The 18,051-nt window shown below is 38.5% G+C and overlaps 1 protein-coding gene across 1 annotated transcript in view; it reads right to left on the reverse strand.

The window, feature by feature from the left end:
• LOC135500346 (uncharacterized) overlaps window positions 1-17,645 on the reverse strand; it is a 36,229-nt gene extending 18,584 nt beyond the window's left edge. Inside the window, exon 1 of the mRNA XM_064791761.1 lies at window positions 17,442-17,645. The gene's annotated coding sequence lies outside the window, so the exon portion shown is untranslated. The remainder of the gene's footprint in view (window positions 1-17,441) is intronic.
• Window positions 17,646-18,051: the final 406 nt, after the last annotated feature.

The following is an 18,051-nucleotide window of genomic DNA, read 5'->3' on the forward strand; positions in this document are numbered from 1 at the left end:
GTGTTGAACCTAAGATCAGTCGTGCATGAGCCTGATCCTTTGCCGGATTCCAAAGGGCAACACGTTTCGCGATGGTCATGTGGCCTGGGCCGACCAGGGGAAATACGTGTAATGATTCACATCGGTCGTAATCTAAGGGCAGAAGTCAATGCCTAATTGTTAAGGGAAAAATATAATATTTCAACTACCTACTTGCGTATTGCAACAACAACTTCATATAATTATAGACATGCAATATGAATTTAGATACTCTCAAAGCTGGTGCACCTTATGCTTACTCATTTTAAGTAAAAAACTTGATCCTGGATTTTGCTGACACAATGCCATATGAACGAAGCCAATCCAGGGAAACTATGAATGAAAGGCCTTAAAATTCTGTAGGAACAAGCTGAGAGGCAAATTGTATTGGAACACTGAAGAATTTAAGTAAAGCGAGAATTAAAAAAGATATCTGCAAACGATTAGATCGATACATACATCATATGATTTTATATACATGTTTGCAAACAAAATAGTTATAGATTACTCTGTTCTTCTTCTGGAAAGGTCTATACGAATTTCAGTACAAGCTGTACGAAGTAAAATGTTTCCTAAAGACGATTTGCCGAGATCAATCTGCAAATTAATTGACAATGAACCTGAAACACTTGTGAATGATATTTTGACGAAGCTTAGTCAACGTCCTGTTCAGATAACATCTAATTAAAGCAGAATTAGGTTCTCCACTTAATCCCCGCCTCATTTCAGGTCAACTTTACGCAATTCATGCATTTGGTTACATTTTTCGTTGTTTATTGGTGTTCGTGCGTGTGATTTAATAAAGTTTAAGTTTTAGCTTTGCAGTAACACTTATTTTAGTAGCACTTGTGGAGCTTTGTAATGTATCGGCCTGCATTTTGGTGAAATAGCATGTGTTAATGATATTTGCGGCACTTCATTGCGTGTCGTCGAATGACTTTTCTGGCATCGCGTCTGGCTTGTAATCAGGAAATTCATCAGAGTGATTTTCTAGTGATGGAATAGGTTGCACCCGCTGTCTACTTTCAATTTTGATTTGGCCTTGGTCCTTTTGTCTTCATTGATAATTCACTGATTGTTTTTCTTCATTATCTATTGTAAACTGAGATATATTAGCGATGGGCATACTGCAGCGCTATCAATAATGTACATCTACGAATTGAAACAACATACATGCTGTACTTAGCGATCGAGTAGGTTTTGACTACAATACTGACTACAATTATTGTTTTGAGGGGTGTCTGCACAGTAGGACAATTCTGATGGAAAGTTTATCTTCAAAAGGCCTTTGTGTAACAGATACACCTCAGAAAGTTTAGACATGTCGACTCAGTGTTTAGTTGTCGGGGTGTTTATATATCTTGCATCTTTTTCTTGGTTACAAAGGATAACCTCAGCGACAAGAGCAACTCAAAGCAATATTTTCCGTTTGGTCACATCTGTCTATACCTGGATAAAGTTCTAATGTCTCAAACTCTCTACTAACATTAGCTTCATCGATAATTATTCTCTGTCCTCTTGGGAAGGTGAAGGGAGAGTTCTAATCGGTGGCCGGTGTAACACGGGGTCAGTATCAGCTTCATCACGGTCGATCGTTACTATTTTTCCCTGTTCCTCTTAGTCTTTTAAGCATCTTTTTAGAAAGTTAAATTGACCGATTGATTTCGTTGGCCTGAAAATTGGCATTTTACGGGCTTGGATTTGATACAAGTGCTGTTTTATTGACGACCAGAATTCTCCAAAATGGTAGTAGCTGGTAATATAGTGACCGCTGTAATATGAACGGTCTCAGCTAGGAAATGAGCATGCGTTTCTAAGATTCGGCAATGAAGAAAGTCCAAAAGCTCAAACAATAAAACCAGTCGCATTCTTTGCAAAGTTTTTTGTGCTTCAATTTAGAAAGAAAGCAATTAACAAGCTACACAATGTACTACATAATGCAACTATCGTCTATATCGTATAATATTAAATATGATACACGTTTGCTGTCAGCAGCGATAAGGAAGACACCGCTTACATCCATATCAACAAGATAATGGCATTTTAAAAGGTTTCCACAGCTAGACCTTGAAGGTTTTCAAGTGCAATATTGTATGCAGTTTCACGGTGTGTAGGATATCAATATGACAGATGCCAGACAAGCATAGGAACATAAAAAAAGGATAAAATACTCCACGCAATTTTATGTTGTTCATTGGGAAATAGTTCGTCAAAAAAATTATGGCGAAGAAAACAAAGATTTTTTCCAGAAATACTCGCCTCTCATTATTAAGACGTCAGGATTATGTTTTTGTGAAGGATAATTTCCGATGCAGTGATTTTAATCATCGGTGGACAATGACCAGCATGCATTTTTTGAAGATTTGTCCGTGCAGCATGGTGATTACGCTTCTTGTCAATTTGGTTGGAAGGAAGACGAATTAGGTAAGAAGTAGTTGGACTCAGTTTTGCTGTCTGTAAAACTACTGTTATCACTGGCTTAATGACAGAAAGTTTGGATATCGATCGCTCTTACTACTTTTATTGTTACTGAATTTCCTGTCATACGTTCAAAAACAAAGAAGTGGGACACTTCTTCGGTCTGTTTCCTTGCCCCCTGGTAAGCTTCTGTAAATTTTGCTTAAAAAAAATAAATCCAAATGTAATGATTTTAAAATCATATCTAGCTCTCCGACTAATAAATACAACCTGCAAATATTAATTGATATCCATTAAGTAAATTTTTATCATGTTTACCACATTCCGCTCAATTTAATGCATGCGGCCATATTCATTGACGTGGACACAAGTACACCATACATTTCAACAATTTGGATAATTGAAAATTGTTGACACAATATGAAATATTGAAGATAATTAGCGCGCTGATATATCTGAATCGGCTCAAAATTAGTACCGTGCATGATTTGTCAGACGTGGTGAGTATAGGAGTTGGAGCTGCGTTCACGGAAGATGAAAATGAGCAAGGGATCGAGCCGACCATGCCGCTTTCATTTTGTCATGTATTGTGTTGCCTGTGTATCGATGGACGTGGCTCGTATGCAATGTGAGCGTACAAACGTGCCGTACATTGCAATGAATTGGTTACATATATAAAGTATGATTACGCTGCTCTTTCGAATCGTAGTTAAATGGTGTTGGCGTCAACTTGACGCGTCGATACATAACAAAATCCATGAACCGATATGGTAGAGACAATTAAAGAACCAGTAGGTAAAACAATATGTTTACAGAAGGCGTTACAATTGTGTGTTTTATGACAGATCAGAACATATTGAAATGCTATTTAATCGATTTCGCTCTGCAAGGCATCACATTCGGTTCTCGATTGCATTTCGTGGGCGAGACCACTTTGTTCAAATTGTGGATGATGTATGTACTCCATCAAGTTTATGAAATGATGTACTGGGTTCACAACCGCCCATACACATAAATGCAAAGCTATTATGATTGTTCCTTGGTCCCTTTTCTGTTTTAACAATCGTAAATTTATCAGTTTTTACGGAATGTTGCTCAATAACATAATGTTTGAGTGGCGAAAATCGATAGCTATTTGAATGAATATGGAGATTTAGAATGGGTAATATGTTTTATTTATTACGACAACGATTTTATATAGTTTGACGCTGTACTATTGCGCATCACTCACCTGTCTTCCTTGAAAAATGGATCATACAATTCATATTATAATAACAACAGCCGCACTGTCTGTTTTGCAACTATTATAATGCAACACCTACGCAAACATGATATTCTCCATCCTCAACGGCAGCGCAAAGGAAGAATACGATCAAAATGCTTTAAATTAACTAATATCAGCTTTTTAAGTTATGTGTCTACGAATGTCCTCATTGGCAGTGATAGTACATCTTCTGACAACAACACCACTACACTTGATTTCAAATATTTCAATGCGACAATTTGTTTTTGCTTTTTGCGAATCTCGAACAGTCGCGAAATCCCAAAGTGCGGAAGGCGTAACATGCTTTCTTATTTGCATTGAATCATAGGTTCCAACATTTTGATATATTTCATATTTTATGTCTTTTTGAGCGGTAAGAGCATTGTTTTTTCTATGATGATATAAGCTTCTGCTGGTAAATGTAGCGCGCTATGTCATTGTCCATTCCAGAAGCATTAAACCTTTTGAATATCGCATGTTTGAAGCCACTTTTACCGACTCGATTTTAATGATATTTTCCGTTTTCGTCACTCAAGCTGAACCCAAGAGACTCGGTATCTACCTTACAGCAAAATGCCTACCCTATGAGCCACTTTAGTTATTACATATAATTGCTGAATCTATAGCCTGCTGACTCGGCCGGCGCGGAGCTCATTTAAACTGATTTAGCTTAATGGTCGGGGAGCTTAGCCTGTCAGCGCAGTTATTGCACACAATGTGCCCTAATGCGCAGGTGGAAAGGCAGGGGCAGAGAGTTCATCATATTATTTTATGTAAGTGGCGCCAATTGACATTAAGTTTCATATCGACTACTTTACTGCAGTAGGATTTTTGTCGCCTCGGGCGATAGCCATCACCATCATTAACTTTCCCTTCTAAACTATTGCTGAATTACTATTCATGCAATTGTACTGCTCATGTTTCGAATCGACCGTGAAGTAAAGCATATCACTTTAGCCTTAAGATAGTCAGCACTAGATCTTTCAGTCTCACAAGCACTCAACTCGAAACAGAAAGTGGTACCAACATATCCTTGAACTTTATGTCCATATTTCACTGTGCAAAAGGCAACTAAATCTTAAGAGAAATCTTGAACCGAAGTTTCTTTACGCCGTCAAAAAGGAACACATAGCATTACTTGCTAAGGATGCCTTGATGTCTGTAAAATTTAAATCTGCCCACAAAAGCACTGTCCTTTTTTAACAGTGCAAAGTTTTCATGACAAATGTGCGTTTTACATTATATGTTACGAGTGGCTATGTTTTCATTGATGATGTAAAACAAACGTTAGCATTTTATGTGTACAGATTTAGTCGTGCAGTAAAAAAACATATTTTAGAACGATTCCCCTTGCGTTGTTGCGTGAGATGATTTAGTCAGAGAGAATACGTGACTTAACGCATTAGAAAGTAATCCATGGGGTCAATTCTGATAGAGTTTTCATATGATATACACTCGGGCTTTGACTGTCATTTGCTTTTTATGCATATTACGTGTGGTTTATCTTTCTTCGTGTTTTCCTGAATTTCAAGGTTGGTAAAAGCACATAACATGACATCTGATATAATAAGCGTGAGATCGATAATGATTCTCCACAAAATAGCACGTTAGACTGCGTAATAAATAATGCCACTTTAGATACCACCTGCTACCACCCTTCGAGTTACTTCTTTGTATCATTCGTCATCAAAATTTCAAGTGGTTTTGATATATTTTGCTATATTCATTTAATTTTTGCCTCTCATCTGAAAATTGTAAAAGTGAGTAAAATAACATAGACATGCGCACTGCATCCCACCCAATTACTAGTAACTATCAAATGCTTGGAGTAATCGTAACGCCAAGTGCGTGAAACGTGTTGCACATTTTTTTTTATAACCTATGTTGTGTGATGCGCTTACGAGACCCATCTTGCCTGGGGGAACGAATATGTAGTTCCTGATCAGACCCACTTGACAAATCAACTGCAAACATTGGGGAATCTCAATCTCTCCATTTTCATGCGAAAGCACATCATAATTGGGTAAATGTTTTAACTCGTGTAGTTAAAAGTTCGACGATCGTATGATATCTACTGGCATCTTGTTATAATTCAAACATGAAGTTATGAAAATGATAAAGTATGATATTTACGTTGGCTGGGAAAGGACATCACATGATTTAAAAAAAAAAATTTTCAGGAAATAAATAACTCGATCACCCGAGATAATATCTCGATCGTCCGAGTTATTTATCTCGAGCGATCGAGATATTATACTCCGGCCAACTATAACAAAACGACCTTGTCATTGTATGTTGGAACAAATTTCTGCAAACCAAAACGGACGAATGACTGCATGGACAATTTATTTTTAATGACGTATTTTTTACTGCGAATTGAACAAGGCAAAACGAATTGTGTTCCATGCGACGCGAATTCGCACGAGTAGATCTCAGTGATGGCGTGATGATGCTCGTGACAGAGAACCAACGGTGTCATGAATGAAAGTTGAGGCGCCAATTATGGTATCATTTTTATTGTTCAGTGCAAATTATTGCTGGTAATTGAATGTTTTGAAAACACCGCTCTGACGGAAGACTGAAGAAGTTGTTTCGACGTGACGGGCGAAGGCATTTTGTCGCATTTTTTACATTCCGCATTCTTCGCAAAGAAAAACTTTGCGGTGTAGTATCACCAATCTCTGCGTATCCGTGGTTTGAGTCCCTGCACATTCATAAAGGGTTCTTGAGAGGAGTTTTGTACGTGGTTGTACCTGTGATCGTTACTTGTCATCACCACACCATCAATAGATGCACTGACCCCGAATGAACTGACACTATTGGATGTACGTCGATACCAGGGCCTCGTATGCATTTCTTACACACCGATGCTATGCATTCAGTGAGAGAACCAAGCGAACTAATAGGAAGTTAAGAAAACACTGGTCACTATGTGATGGGTATAGTTTTTCTGTCAATCAAGCCAACTACCTCAGGAAGGAGGAACAAAAGCTATCGGAAGTGCAAATGAGGAAATCGACTTCTATCAATTTTCAGATGGGTGAGAATCAACTTCTTCGCTTTCTTCCTTTGAATACGCACTGTACTGACGGTTTGGGATAGGTTTGCAATGACCCCATTGCCGGGTCGACAGGTGCAATTAAATTACCGTTACAGCAAATACTATATATCCGTTATACCATCTCATTGTATGAACATTACGTCAGAGCATTATATTCTCGATAATAATTATGGTGCCTTTTTAAAACTCTCTCACCATTTGAGAACAAGAAGAGTTGCAAGTTTGATGCGTCATCTCGCGTCATGCTAAGTGCCAGGTATTGAACTAGCTATACATTTTTATTTTTTTTTGTTGCATTGCTAAATTAATCATCGTATTTTTGTACTGCAATGTAATTTCAATTCGGTAGAAGCATGATTTTTAGTTAAAATGATTATAAAATATATTACTCATCGATAGTGTTTACAGCTTTAAGCGTTTCAAACATTTGTTGACACGAACAGAGTTGAAAGGGAATTTTAGAAATGCAGTAATACGAATCATTTTTTTGGGAAATACTTCCCACATACATCAGTCTCTGATAGTTGAACTATTTTGAAAAGTAGGCCAAGGCCGATATTAGGGAGTTTCCGCATCGCTTACGATTACGATTACGATTACGATTATCGTAATACTCTCAAAACCGGCATGAACCAGAAATTTTGTTTCCGCATTCACACCAACGACTTGGTGTACTGTAGTATAGGCCCTATACTCCGCTCTCATGCTCTGGGTGCACTTTTCTCGGCGCTAAAACATGATCAAAATCGCCGTTGATCACATTAAATGCAGTTCCTATGTTTGACAGATATGTTCTAAAAGTATTCTTCAATGAATATTTCACCTTGAATTTGATATGTAGCGTGGAACTATGGCTTTTCACTAATCCATGTAATCGTTTTTCGACTTACGAAGATCAGCTGGAATCCTCGTAAGAACGAGACGAAAGTACCATCGACGATTTCGCTGGGGATGACGTAGCACCAAAAATCGATGACGTCAAACACAAATCGTAATCGTAATCGTAATCGTAAGCGATGCGGAAACTCGCTAATAAAGGGCATCAAATAGGAGGCAACTCATGAACTCAAATATTGATCTCAGTTATGACCAGTTGTTAATATTTTCTGGTTACTTTTGTCCCTATATCTTGTTGAGGAGCAACTACTATTTTGGCTGTAAATATTATTGGTGACCGTGCACTTTTATTTTAGAAATGTGAATATCACGATCATTGGCAACGCTGCTGTAAGCACGTTTCGCGGTCGTGTATTATTGGCGAAAAAGGTTTGAAGCTGCGTGCTCAAACCTAGCTTATATGGGCTCCTCATGAATTTTTCACACGAGGCATGATGCCCTGAACGCACTTTATAATAATTTCATCAGTACTATGCCGGCGTGGAATCTTGTTTTGCAAGTCCACTGCATATGTTGTCAGGAGATGGATAGTAATTGTTTCTCTGACAGTCTTATTCCACCCAGCTGCTCCAAAACCGACTTGAAAGACTTCAGATATCAAATATATACATCAGGCACTCTGGCGCTTTATCACCTAGGGCGATCATGATTGGATAGTACCTTTTGAAGTGCTTGAATTCATAAACAAGTATCATGCTACGGGTCGTTTGGACGAGTTTAGATGTTGGCGTGTTAGACAAAAGACAATTGAACCCATTTATCCCCAGGCTGTTCTCTTATATGCCAGTCACTACGTCAAACATATGCACCCAAATAAAGGAAGAATATATAAGTGTCGAATCCTGAAATCCTGATAATGAAATAAGCAGCCCGTCATTCGCATTAAGAAAAATACACGTCTGTTCATTTACTGTAGCTGACAAAATGCCTGCTACTATACGGTAGTTATGACACAACGTTGGCGAATATGCAAACCAAATAGAGTTGCCGGCTGGGCCTTAATTCATACACGAAAATTAATGGATTATTCGCTATAGTCCAGTTATTATCATGGGAGAGTTCTTTGATAAGTAAATTGCATTCGTGCAATAAATCACAGGGGACTGGTTTCTACAAAGGGCTCGCTGCGGTAGATGGGTAGTTGAAGCCATCCACCTCGTGACCTCTCTAAACCGAAAATCGGAGACCTGTGGTTGTCGGTTGTTCAAAGCACGAAGCACCTTTTCATCAGAAAATCCTTTTAAGCACCATGGATAAAATGATCGAGGTCATTAGTTTAGCCGCATATCATGAAGACTTAATGATATAATGAAAAAGCACTCATAACAGCTAAACGATATATATTGCTCTTTTTATCGATAAATAAACGCCCCAACGGCTATTAATAGTGATCTTATTATTGATACACTATCAGCTATATGTCAGAGTCAACTACCAGTTATCGGATGCCGATTCACAACACGCTGATGCAACATCAATCGTATTTAACAATCTTGTCTGTGAGCAAATCGCATACATGTAGTTAAATGTTTCAATCTTTGTCAGTTCAATCAATACATTTGTTGCCCTCACTTCGCAGTTAAATGAATTCATGCCTCGCCCGATGCATGATCTATTGTCTTTTAACAAAGACCGCTCGCGCCTGGGCCTTAATTCCCATTGGTTTATTGTCCTAACAAAGAGTTACCAGGGTAAATCTTGATTACATCGACCCATTGAAACTTTCCTGAGGTCAATTAGCCTAATCCGGTTAGGGAAAGACACAATAGAGCGTCTAGGCCTATTGAGGTGCGCCTGCATTTCTTTTTACTTCAAGGTACAGGGGCAGAATTTCGTAAAAAATCATGACACGATTTCCTGCTGCTCAATAATGTGACCTTTGACAGTCGGATAGTCAAGTAATAACCACATGAAAGAATTAATACATAGTCTCATTAATGCTCTCGACGGAACAATAGTGAGGTTTCGCAACGACCCGTTTAGGCCCTGCGACGACGTTTATATATTGTGTGAGTTTACCTGAACAATAGATAAACGTCGTCGAAGGGCCTAACCGGGCGGTTGCGAAACCTCACTAAGCAATTTTTACACCAAGTTCCACAGCTTGGCGATAACTGAACCAATCAGCCTGGATTTTGATGAAGTAAAGTTTGAAATCGCCTCAGGGGCTGCTCACATGAACATGTATAGTTTAGTCATTTGCAACTCATCTCCAAGTTTCTTAATTAAAAAGAAAATCTGAATTTCAACAAAATGGGAACATGATGAAATAAACACAGTACAAGTTCTTTGCTCGCGTATTTTAAAAATTAATTTTGAAAGCTTACTAGTACCTCCCTGCCTTGAACATCGAAAATGACAAATAGATGTTTTGTTATAGTTTGTGAAGTAAAGGTATGCAAATATGTACACAACGTTTAAAAAACTATACAACCAGCGCGAAATTTAATATTTAAGTGGGAATAGTGCATAATAGAATGATTCGGATATATTTATACGGATTGCAAATTTCTGAGGCAGGGCCAACCGTTATTCTATCAGTTCAACTTTTCGCAAAACCCCCGAAACGCACACGTGAGGGCCTATCCCATTGTTTGACTTCGTTATCAGGAGGTCAAACATGAGATAGGCGTTCAAGTTGGCGTTTCGGAGTGTTGGCCGGACTTGCAACAATTATTGCTGCTGCCGTACACGACTATTATGTAATCTTGGTTTCAGGTATTCCACGATACCGGGGAAAAACATCCGGTTGTATGAATATTAATGCTTCCGAACTGGGTAGCTTAAATACTGTTTTGCCGTAAAACGAGGACGAACCGGAAATCTGAACAGCTGGGACCACATGGTGGGTGAAATATCAGAAAGGACCACATGTCTCTACCATAGTTCTGTTAACTTAGATCTAGGTCAATAAAATGTCAGACGATTAATAAAATTCCTGCTTTCACACAATTTTCACAGGTTTTCAACGTAAGAGTAATGATTTAGCTCCATGAAAAATGGGCATAGGTAACGGAGCGTATTGGAGAACGATAGGTTTGCAAAGATATCATTTACTTCAGAAAGCTAGTGTAAAAGTTGTCTTTTTGACGATACACGTTTACACCATAAATTGTCCCCAATTCTTAATCCCAAAAGACTGGTAACCTAAAAATACGACGTAAGTACAGCAATATCTATCAAAACTACATGTAGGCAAAATTACTACATGTAAATCCTAAATTAGATGATTCGCTCAGAAACCAAAGCGTAAAATGTTTAATGTTTGGGTTGTAACAGTGTTTTTGATTTATAGCGGTAACATTGGATGCATTACAATAAATTGTAATTTATCTGAGTGGGTTTTAATTGACTTTAATGGTAATTTTGTTATCATTTCCCTATTGCCATTATCTGAATAAAGAGCTACTTTTAGCGATACATGACACATATATGGGGCTATTAGCAAGTTGGTAATATTTCAGCATATATAATGTGTTAGATACTTGAACGTGATGATTTCATACTAAAGTGAGCTAAAACCATGAAAACCGTAGGTTATAACATGACACTAGTAGAAAGACGACCAGCCAAAAGTGTCACCGGGAACTGCCGCCCAGGCCGTGATGAAACAACAACTCACGCTAATTGAAAGAATCATTTAAACTGGAACTAAAGAAAGATGTACACACGTGTACATTTTTCAATTAACGAAGCGGGGTGGGTCACAGACTTACCACCTTTGGAAGTAGATCGACCAGGCAGTTCAAATCCACCGAAGCACCCACCATGACCCGGTGTAGAAGTAAATAAAGACCCCTCCAACTTCCCCCAGAAAACAGCCCAATTCGGTCAAATCATCATTTCAACTGGACGTTCGCCGAGTGCGCCGATTAGTCTTTACTTTCAAAACTCGGTTGGTGAATTGAATTTCTAACCTGAAGGATTCCCAAGGGCAGAACCATCATCGGATTGAAAACTTCTCGTTGATGAAAACAAAAGTCAGCTCATTATTCGGAGGTCTCAGACTCAGACGACTAATCAAATTGGCGTTACCCGTTAAAGCACTGGGTAGAGTTCAGTCAAAATACACTGTCGAATGAATTTATCTCTTCCTGGTCGGAGCCATCTCCGCCATCAAGCTAAAGTATAATGGCTAATCATCCTAAAGTACGAAGACGTTTGATGTTGTCTAACAATGTCATGTATACTACCTAGACGTTTGAAATAAGTTTGCTCCGGTGTTAAGGCAGATGTAGTCTCATTTTGATAGTCCTGTCGTATATCTTTTCAGTCTTTGATATTTATCACGTGGATAGTAAATTGGTCCATACCCAATGTACTTACGCCAAGGGATTAGCGCACGGTGTTATGAAGTCTAAACTCAGCCACTCCTCGATTGTGAACTTTCATTATTGGAAGTCCTCACGCTCAAGCCATTAAGGCAATTAAAGCGGATGTCTCAAGATACTATCTCAATCATCTGTGTCGGCTTGTTCCTTGGAATTGCTTGAACACCTAGCATGCAAAAATCTCTCAGAGGTGGGTTGAAAATTCGGTTATGCCTAAAATATATCAAATATGGGGCGTTTTAGAACATGAATTGATATCTTACTCTCGGTATAAGTTGTCTCACCAAACACCGCCCCGATAATAATTTCGACGGAGACATCCTGAGCTATTGCCCTGACTTGATTGCACGGTTGTGGGCGACGACACTCACTAGGGGCTCGTATTCCAAATGCAGTCACTGCTTAATGGTACAAAGTAAAAGGAATCAAGTGATGCTACTTGAATACTAATCAGCACTCTTTGTCTAATCGTAAATTATTCAGTCATGAGTGTATACTGACGTTTTTGTTTTTGCAAATATAACTCGAAAGTACACGATCCTTCGATTATTTTCGTGTTAAATTCAAATGGAGACGTACCTGCATGAGTTTCGCTATCAGATATCTCCAAATTCAGATCTTTTTTCAATCCCCCCCCCCACCCACCACCACTACCACCTACATACAAAACACATACACCACTCTATGTGGCAAAGATAAACTAAGCAGTGCTTCTCATCGCCCGAAGACGCTGCCTGGGGCGACAGGTATGTCAGGTTGTCGTCCAAATAACTTCATGATCTCGTAATCAAGAGCATCAGGAGTCGCCAGACAACACACAGCCAAGGCATGAATGGAGCTGATTCTGCTAACATGGGCTAAGCCCAGTAATAGCTATTTGAGAGTAGGCCAAATCACCAATTACAAGAGATCGGCAAAGGCGTGAACCCTCTGATCTGGCATCAAAATGGTTATAAAGGTGAAGAGGAATGTTCTCTCAGCAAACGTCTTCTAATCTATGAATTCCTGTGATTGAACTGAAAAGCGATGCTTGATAGAAGGAACTGAAAGCTTATTAAGCTACATGTAACGAATGAACGCGAAAGACAGGCGTCCTTAGAATTGGTCGGCAACCAGTCAAGGAAGAAGAAACCAAAACTGCAGAAGGCAAAGGCACTGGGCTATCCATGGTATCGAGACTATACATCGAGTTTTTCGAGTTACATTACAAATTGCGTTCTCAGATTTAAACTTTACGAGGGGACATTTCGTTCAACTTTAGATCATATTTGACCGAACCTATGGATGGGTACTAGTAGGAAGTGAAAGGTCTAAGTGTCCCTTGTTCTTAATGTAACTTTGCTACGTACGTGTACATGCCAAGTTATCTTCCCACTTATAAAGATATGAAAACAATTGCAGAAATACGTCTGATTTACTTAAGTAATCTGTGTGTCCGCATGATATATCTAGCCATTTCTTGGCTATTTTCTAACTAATCTATAAGATTCACGCCTGAGGCTATAACAATTGGAAATGTATCAATATTTCAGTGAAAGTTTGGTCGCGTCATTTCGATCGATCAAGCATTCTCCAACTTGATCACGAAAGACTAAAGCAGGGTGTTCGCTCTCAGGGAAAGTAATTGGTGTTGTAGAGCCATCATTATCATTTTTATTCTATAACATGATCTATCAAACGCACATTGCGCTTCTAGGTTTGGATTAGAACTTCTGATGTCTTTTACTGACTTATCTGGTACTGAAAAACATCATGATTAAAAAGTCTAGGTTCTTCTCACTATAAAACTCTGAAATGTCCTGGATGTAAATCAGCTGTGAATTGCCCAACATGATTGTTTCAAATTAAAACATGTATCTTGTCTGCACTCTCATACTATTCAGCAAATGTATTAGCTATAGTCTGGACATATAGGTAGCGTCTAGCTGTGCTTTAAGGCAGGTTTCACAAACCTTGTTGTTTAGAAAAACAGGCCCTGATCGTATGTCTGTATCGCTTCCCTCAGTTTGTTGGTGTCCGTGCTCTTATCTCATATCACTGTTATGCAACACAGAAATAGTAATTAATCGTATGAGACTTTTTTTAAATCGAGCAAAACATACATTATACATGTGCTTGATGATTGAAAACAGAGAATTATTATCAACATTGATTCAGACTATGGTTACTCCCGCGAGATACCAGCTCGTCCGGTTCGCGGTCGTTCGTCTCATTCTCGTGATAACCCTTCATTACCATACTAATGCTATGGATCATATAGCCGGTTGTTTCATCTTGTCTAATAATTTTTTAATTCCTTGCTACCTGATATTGGTCTGAGGATATTTCGATTCCCTTAGCATGACTGCCGGTGATGGTTTTTAGCGGCAATAAGATTAAATGACATAGACTTGATAGACTGGCTGACAGAGGATGACTCAAACAGGAGGGCGTATTTGAAGAGTTTTGGTTTCAAGACCAGCTAAATCCAGTCGGTATTTTGAGAATAAGGCCAAGACTACTAGATCAGATGTAACTTTTTTGATTTCCAATAAAAAAAGTACATACGAAGATAACTGATTCTGTGAAATAAAAGTGCCAAATAGATGTGGTCATTTTTAAGAAGTTTGGACCAGTTCATGGCACTGTCACCATGCTTATACATGTACATGGATAATGGTTGTTTCGTCTGATCTAATATTTAGTTCATTCTAAGCCAAATAACATAGTTCTGGGATTATTTTGGTTTCTTTAGCGAAGGTTTCAACTATAGTTAAAGGGTAACTCGTGTCAAATTTCACCATATAATGTTTTAGCTGTTTTTGACAAATGACGACGTCACTTTCTCATAAATCGGTAAGGTTATCGAATCGAAATGCACATTTTCTAGAAATTGATGGTTTAATCCCGCCCGGACGGCTCGCTTCGATGCCGTTGAAATTGCGCTACGCCGACGACGTTTTCGTTGATGACGCCACAACATGAACATTTTCGCGGTCGCGGTGGTCTACATTCAGCGATTTTATAATAACTCTAATCAAAAATGGAAAATTTGAGCTTTACATTTGTGATCAACAATAAAAAACGGACATATTTTCGCAAAGTTGTAAATCACATCATCGTATCACTTTAAAGTACATCGCAGGCTTCTATACACATGTTTATAGAAGTCTATCATAATATTTAAGGACCAGTTTTAAAAAATCCTTTAATGCAATGTACAGAACAGTTTTTTTCTTCTATTGAGTATATCGTGTATATAAAACGTGCGTACAATCACGTACAGGACATCGGGCGGGACGCTTATTTTGTATATTTTTCATTATCATCATCCGTGCAAGAAACATGTACTTGCAAGAGGTCTTCGCCATCGTTATGGGTCTTTACAAAAGGTCACAAACAACAGCGAAATTCCCCATTTCGGTGTTTGGATCGCAATTGAGTCCTAACTAGTAACCTTATACCTCGTTTGAAGATTACCATTACATACGCTCTGACGGCGATCCTGTTTAACGAAGAACCATGTGTGGTCTCATCGAAGCGGCAAAAAATTGCACAAAAAGCATTAACCACGCCAGTGGCTCTCACCAGCAGAAATGTATTATATGGGGCGGATATGTTTTCCCCCCTGAAATACGATTCCCCATTGTGACAACAGCAGCACTGATCTCAACGCACTCGATTTGTCAGTAAAAGATCAAGTTTCAACGTGGCTAATTAGGGAGAAGAACATGCATTTGAATATAGAAGAAAAACAGCAGAATAACTTATCAATTACGTGAATGCTCCTTTGAGTATCATATCACAAAAGTCAAGTGAGACCCTTATTTAGAAAGAAAATGGACGAAAAAGTTTCGAGAGCATCTCCAGTCCTCCTGGTAGTCACTTAAGTGATATTGTTCAAAGGCATTTGTGTTATGAATATTATTATACAAAAAAGAGCATTTTGCCAACGTGTCAATTACAACGCAATGTCATTACCGTTGGCACTTGCGCCATGTAAAGGACTTTTTAAGTGTCTATAAAAGTATCATCATATTTGACATCCGTTCTGTGCATTTAACCTGGCGAGGTGAAGTTTACTACTTCATTTCCTCTTAATTGATGAGATAAGAAACATACTAGGTGTTACAAAATTTTTGCGATACCTTTGAGTTCAAATATCTCCAACAATTGAGATGTCGTTGCGTCTGTAGGCCTAAGCCGTTAAGGGTAAATTACCATAACGACCTTTATTTGATGTAACTCGGTGAAATTGGCAGCCTCCATGAACCACTTCGGTTTTTTTAAGCGAGATAACTAGCCTAGCATAAATACGCCTATGTATCCATATTGAACCTGAACTGCGTATAGGAGTTCCTGGCCTAGGCCGTTTTTAAATGCATACGTTAAACATAAATATAGTTACTTTTTAACCGAGGAGATATCGTAGTCGAAGTTGACAAATACATTTCAAAACACCCAGTACATTTCCTCGTAATTGATGATGCACATTGAATTCCGCTACATATGATGACACGCGTCATTTGCAGTCATAAAACCCGCAGGTCGGTACGAATAAAGATTCGTTATTTTCGCCTAATGGAAAAGGAGTTTATTAGATTTATTCCTAATTAGATAAGTTAATTAGTATACTCGTTGTGAATCTATATGTGTTTTATGTGCGCTAAAACCACACGTTTTTTACCCTAGGCGTGACGGATACTTATATTTTTAAACACTGTAACTTAATGTGAATCCGGCGCTACTATTTGCAGCCCGTGGTATCTATTTAACCCCATTGGGAACTGTTTTGAAATTTGTCGCAAAGTCGCTACATTACGTTCGTGTGAATTTGATGCAATTGTAATTGAATAAACTTAAATCAAAAGCCTAAAATTATGTTAGCTCCGAAAAACACTTGAGAATCCATGTTGATTTGCGAAGTTTTTAAGTCTTTATACCGGACGCTCCTTTACTGTTGTGTCATTGAATACACCTTGTAACCGCAACCATTTAGATATAAGACAAATACACTTTACTATTTTGTGGTGAAAAATACCCGCCATTGGTAAAAAATACAAATATGTTCGGAAAGCAATATAGAGTGATCACTTGTCTTAGGTTCTCTTAACACCAGTTTTTATTTTTTAGACAAAAATCAGGTTAAGAATATGTAGGGATGTCACAAGGTGATTCGTCGACAACTTTAAGTTTCTTGCGAATAAGAAAATACGAGTCAAAAGGACTAACGGATGGGTCAACCGTATGATATGTCAGACTTCTTTACGCACGTAATCGCAAAATGCTAGTTTATTGATCATGTTATTGACTGTAATCAACAAAGGCAACCTAAAGGTTAAACTTTGTAAAAGTGTTCCTAACTAAGTGCAGGCGTCGGCGAAGGCAAAACTCTTAATCATGATGCAGTAAACATATTTCGAATAACGTCTACAGAACAAAAATTCAACAGTTCTTTTTCAAACACACTTACCTTGTAGTTGTGACCTGATATTGTTTTCCCTCTAAATCCAAAACAGCCCCAGTATGTTCTAAAGTCGATTCTTAAAAGTCCGAATACCTATCCTGTGACTGGTGATCTGTCGCCGCGGCAGTTTTGAGCCTCTCTGTGTCCGTATCCCGTTCCCGTGTGGTCGAACTATCGCCAGGTAAACTGCTCCAATTTATCAATGATTATCAACCGTCGCGCCCACATGGTATTCGATCAGCCATTTATAACGCACGGCGCCTAACGGGAGGGTCTGGAATCATGATGTGAACGAATGAATGAATCGATCGTTGGAAGAGCATTCAAGGAATGGTGTAACCGGTGTCATTAAGAATGGTGAAATTCAGAAAGTTACATAACGACTGAGTGATACATAATGTTGCTGCAGGGAGCATGTCAAAAATATTTTGAAGCAAAAACACGCTGTTTGGCTGCTTGAAGTTGATCGACAAAAATGGCATGACGAGTTGGTAACGTCTATTTTTATGACATCAAGTAGTGTAGAACCTAGCACGACGCTATACGATGGTATATCGATGGTATATTTTTTCTTTTTTTACACATGGTTCAGATAGCCATGTTGAATACTTAGAGA

The sequence above is a fragment of the Lineus longissimus genome, chromosome 16 (assembly GCF_910592395.1).
Source record: "Lineus longissimus chromosome 16, tnLinLong1.2, whole genome shotgun sequence".
NCBI lineage: Eukaryota > Metazoa > Nemertea > Pilidiophora > Heteronemertea > Lineidae > Lineus > Lineus longissimus.